Source organism: Melospiza georgiana, chromosome 1, assembly GCF_028018845.1.
Source record: "Melospiza georgiana isolate bMelGeo1 chromosome 1, bMelGeo1.pri, whole genome shotgun sequence".
NCBI classification, from domain to species: Eukaryota; Metazoa; Chordata; class Aves; order Passeriformes; family Passerellidae; genus Melospiza; species Melospiza georgiana.
This window is the reverse complement of record NC_080430.1, coordinates 113,744,771-113,750,770: the sequence shown is the minus strand read 5'-3', so window position 1 is coordinate 113,750,770 and position 6,000 is coordinate 113,744,771.

Genomic DNA, 6,000 nt, shown 5'->3' with positions numbered 1-6,000 from the left:
CTCTTTCTTTTCTGTTTTATGATTGATTTATGTTTGCTGGTTGTCGGTTTCTCTTCCCGGCTGTTTTATGTTCGGAGATAGCTCAGGGATGCCACTTGCTCGGTTTCTCGGCTGTTTCAAAGACCTGGAAGGGCCCAGAGTGACCTTGGGCAGCCCGGCGCTTCAAAGGACGAGGAGAGACTTCTGATCTTGTTTCGGTCTCAGTGTTTATTAATTGTTTATCTAAAAGATTTTCTTTCAGCCCAACAGAGGTCTGCTCAGCATGTCAGCCATGGGCACACTGCGAGTCCCCAGGGCGGTCACTTATCTTTATACCTAAGGTTACGTGTACAATATTTATGATTTTTCCCCAATACCTTCTATTCTTATTAACCGGTGCACTTTTAGTAAAGACCAATCCCAAAGTGCCACCATCACCACAGAAGATGGAGGCCAAGAAGAAGAAGAAGAAGGACAGGACACGCCCCAATTCCTCCATCTTACTTCTTTAGACCCCCCTGTACAGAAATCCTAAACCCTGTGTTCTACACCTTAATTAACTTATCCCTTCACCATTCACCCAGTGAAATCCTCCCAGTCCTCATACAGATGTTATCTCCTGTGTAGGATCAAAGTCCAGCCACCAGACACTTCTGGCAACATTCCAGGACTCCCGAGCCCCCCAAGGGTGGTCTTGGTTGCTCTGCACCCTCATCCTGAGGTGCTGAGATCCCACACCTCTCATTAGGGAGACATGTTTAAAAGCATCTCTTGACTGCTGGAATTTTAACAGGAATGATTTCTTTATGGCTAATAACTCGGTGGGTTTGTTATCTTTTTATTGCCATGAGCTTTGCTGATTACCATAGGAATATTCCAGTGAGGAAATTTTGCTCACATGAATAAAAATGTGTTGGACCAGAGTCTAAGAAAGCATGCTAATTCCTTTGGGCACACCAATATTATCAACATCAACACCACTGTCCTGAGGCAGAGCTTACTTGCTACTTAACATTTCTGAATCTGTTGTGCAACAGGCTTTCACAAAGTGACTCTGCCCTGATGTTCAACACTACTCTGTTGGAGCAAGAAGCATGCACCCTGCACAAGTAATTTATGCACAGACAGATCTGACCTGCTTGAACATTATAAAATAAACATTGACAATTGTCAATGGTGTCATTGGCTGAAGCCACTAAGAGTATGGCTATGAGATTTCCTGCCTAATGTATCTTCTTTTCCATTTCCACCTGAAAATATTTCTGAAGTCCTAACTCAAATGGGGCATGATCTGCTTTCCATTATATATATTTGTATTTTTTTGTTAAATGCATGGCAAAAAACATTGCACCACAGTGCTGTGGAATATCTATCAGAATTTTGTTCAAAATACAGTCTAAGCACCTAGCAGAGCTTTTTGGATGATACAAATTGGTGTAAGAAATATAATTTTATATACATTACTTCAGAGATGCAGACTCCAAACTTAAGCACTGTATAGAAAAACCTAACAGTATCAGGCCCATAAGCAAGGTGTTTCACATCCTATATAGACAGTAAACAGGATAATATTTTTATATTTCAGGGGACTATGATTTTGAGTTATTGCAAAGAGTCATTCAGTTTAGATTATGAAGTCTCAGCTGGAGATAAGCTTTTCAAAGCTTCATTTTTGTTGCTCTTAATTGTACCATATTCAGTGACTCACTGCTGATTAAGACATCAAATATTAATAAAGATACGTTTTTGAAGAATTTTAGTACTTTGAGGGTTCCTGACATTCTTTGCCAGTGCTGAAAACCCTGCCACAGTTCCAAGCCAGATGTTGAGACAAATTGTTGAGATATACTGGAGAGAGTTTATACTCCATGCAGTTCATCTGCATCGGAATGAATGGATCATTTTATCAGTTAGAGCAGGGCATGAAATTGATAAGATTTTGTCAACTACTGTGGCGGTTCAGTTTCAGGGGAAGATTGGAGCAGCAGGTTCTTCAAATTATAAGAGCCAGTAGGATGTTAAGCCAAGTCAATTAAAGTTAAGGATTGAACCAGTACATCAATTTTTTCCCCACGGATAATAGCAAAGAGGCAGATATCTCCCATAGACATTTGTACAGATATGAGTAAGAATGTAATTTGACATGTCTTTGAATATGAAGCAGTCCTGAGCTTTCAAAAAAAATTTGTGACTGAACTAAGTAATTGAGTAGGCTATTTGATGTAATTTTGTAATCCAGGAAAAAAAAAAATGTACAAAGCAAGAATGAAAATTAGTGGAAGTTCAGAAGAGCTTTTCTGTTGGAGCACTTCTTTTAATGTAATTGTTTGTTTTTTCTTTTTCAAAAATACTGTCCATTTCAAAATAATCAAGGAGGAAAAGACCAAATAAGAGTAAATGTAACAACAGAATGTGTATCTTTATAAATTACAAAAGAAAATAATTATTTTCTTTGGTGATAAACAGGAAGGAAAGAAACAAAGCAATTCAGGTCCTAAACTCTCCCTGTCCTGTTCCTCATATTGAATTTTTTTATGCTCTCAAACTCTCAACTACCCTTTTTAGGACAGAGGCCTCTTTTTAGGTACCATCTGTAGCAGAAAATAAGTACATATATTAAAAAAAGAAAAGGTCTAAACTATCCCCCACCCCCCTCAAGATTGTTCTCATTCTCCCTAGGGAATCTTTACAAAAAAAGGAAGTTCTTGAAAAATTCCTAGAGATATAAAAACTCCAAGTATGTTCCTATATGTCTAGGACCTGGTACATGTGAATCAACAAGGGAAAAGATAATGGACAAGAATTTTTTAAACTATTTTACCTCAAATCTGAACCTGCATTAGAAATCTGGAATTAGGCATGAGATTTGTATGTAAGTAACTCAGAAACACAAATGAATTTACTTCTTCAGTTCTAGTCAAAATCAAATAAATATAAGGGATAGCAGAAAAATCAAAGAAAATATAAAGTCAATGGATATACAAGATAGGAAGTGTCTACCATGCAAAAGAGGGAAAAATGGAATGACTGCACTTTCAATAATATAAATATTTCTGATTTTTTAACTACTCAAAATTTTTTCCTCTTAAAAATAAAATATTCCTGTATTACATCAACAGAGGAATCTGAGATGAGAAAAACCAGAATTAGATACTTTAATCTGTGTTTAGTTTCTATGCCTATTTTTCAAATTTTCAGAAAGCTAAACTAAGACTCAAGAAAAGTAAAGATGCAGATGTTCACTTCAAAGATAAACCTCCACCAAACAATAGGAATTCAAAAACACACAAAAGTATCTAAATAATTGCTATCCACAATTAAATGTAGAAATAGTAGGAGAGAGAAGGTTTAGCAAATAAACTCTTGTGTCTCTAGTCACAAATAGATAAAAGTGTAAAATACAGATGAGCAATACTCCCCTTCTATATCCAGTGACGTGTATCCATCTGCACCTAAATTATGTAATGACTTTTTCTAAACAAGTTTTGGTGAATTTTTCCTTCCACTTGTCCAGTTCATTCTGAAACCACCCAAGATATGACTTGAGAAAGAGTCCAGTCCAGTCATTGCAAGCATAATTCTTTTCCTCACAAACTCCAGAGAAAACCAGACAATATTCAAAAACGCCGATAAATGATCAATCAAAACACGGACAACTCAAACCAGAAACTCTCTAGGCTGATGAACTCATTGCATTGTACATAGCAAAATTGTAAAAAATAATAAGCACACAGTTACATTTAATAGGGTATTTAATGGTACACTTTCTGGCTGGTCTTCTGCATTAATTAAATTTGAGTGACTTCATTATATTTGTGAAAAAACTACATTAAGCCAGGAATGCATCACGGCAAAATGCAATATTGCTCTTTCCACTGTGGAAAACTCAGTCAGGAATGTTTTACTTTTTTTTCTCAGGTATACTTTCTACTTTGCAAATTAGAAGCTTTACATACATTCTGATTATTGAGATTATATTTCTTTTTGCAAAGATAAACTTTTACCATATGGCAATGACTGAAATTGAAGGCAAAATAGGAAAATAAGAAAGTAAGGTTGTTCCTGCAAGACCAATGTTTTGTTTCACACCTTTGGAAACAAATAAAATAACACATTATTAAAAAAAATAAAGTGGTTTTATAGCTAAGCATGTCAGATGCAGTAAAAAAGGCAATTTTTAAAGATTCTAATTATATTTGTAATATATTGATAAAAGTGAATTTTAGCAACAGCTGAATGTTTATATGTGACACATTGCAATGTAGAAATACTTGTGGAAGTGAGTCTTTAGGCAAACTGCAATCTAAACGGCACTAGATAATAAAAAAAGAACCACTCAGTAGACTGTCAGAGTGGCATAGCTAATTAATATTAATTTAATCATAATTAATTTAGAGACCATTAATAGCAGAAAAGCAATTGTATTAGAGAGCCCATATTAGAATGTAATTGAGTACCATTCACTGGCTAAGTTAATGGTGTTATTTATGAAGTATTTAGCATTTGTTATACATTGAATAATACTAAGAACTGTCAGCTATACGTATTATTCAACCAGTTCTTCCTTATTCTGATTAAATAGAGTCCATTCAATACCAGTAAAGAAGAATAAACTTCTTTCTGTCTTGACATAAAGCTTTAAATCTATTATATTTTACTCAAGCTTTTAAGCTGTGTTTATATAATAAACTATAAATGAGATAAATAAATCAATAATAATACATAAAAACATCCATCTTTTCAGTGTCAGGAATTTTGAATACTTTTTATTCTTTGAATACTTTTTATTCTTTGAAAAATTGTTACTACTTTGCAGGATTTCTGATTAGCTGCTCAATGAAGTTTCTTTTTCACAGGATTCCCCAAAGATATTTACAAACAAATGCCCAGATGTTGGAATCACTGCACATCTCAGAAAAAGACTTTGTATAAAAACTGTCGCTATCACTGATGAGCAAAATAAAGAAGTCTGTTAGAAATCATGGCACATTTTTTGGATAAAATACATTAATAGAATCATAGAATGATTTGTTTTGGAAGTGACCTTAAAGGGCATCTAGTTCCAACTCCCCTGCCGTGGCAGGGACTCCTTCTGCCAGACCAGGATGCCCAGAGCCCCATCCAGCCTGGCCTGCCTGCCCAGCTTCTCTGGGCAACCTGTTCCAATGCCACATCACCACCACATATATAGCTAAACACACATATGTATAGAATATACACATGTGTACATAGAAAATAGGCATATTTTTCCCCCTCCCTTGCCTGAACAAGCATCAGATAGTAGGACTTTCTATATTAAAATAAGTAAGCTAGCATAATATTGGAAAAAAAAAAAAAGAAAACATACAAAAGAGGACTGAGGGGAACAGCCTCTAACAAAGTCAAGGAAATCATGAATGATAAATCCTTTTCGAAATACCTTGGAAAAATGTCTAGCAGAGCAGAGTCTAGATTGCCAAAATATAAAGAAAATATTCAGAAGATGTAAAATACGCTAGAATATGAAGTGAAATGTGTTTTCCTTGTTTGTTCTGCAGTAATTTCGAGGTATTTCCACACCAGAAGTTTTTATTTCCAGGTAAAATGCTGAACAGATCTTTATCAGATTGAAATGTAAGTAGAAAAGTCTTTAAAGCAAATTTAGAAAATGATCAGCAGCAAATCACTAGGCCTGGAAGATATTCAGTGAAGAGTTTTTGAGCAGCTCAGAAAATGAAATAGTTCTTATGGCGTGTAAACTTCATACTAAAAATGCTTTAGAACAGAAGGACTGCAAAATGGGTAATGGGGCACAGTCCATCACCAAATGTGTTGAAATATAATGTACATATGTTGGAACATTCAACCAGATTAAATTTAAAAACCAGACACAAAGCATTCTCTGTTGATGAAGCTCTTCAGCCCAGATTACCAGAGTGTGTAAAAGTTCTGCTCCTGCTCACAGGGTTGGTTTTTCAAAATACATTGGGTGTAGACTGGGGCAGAAGCAGGACTGTCGACTAGACAAGTCTTGTTTGGACC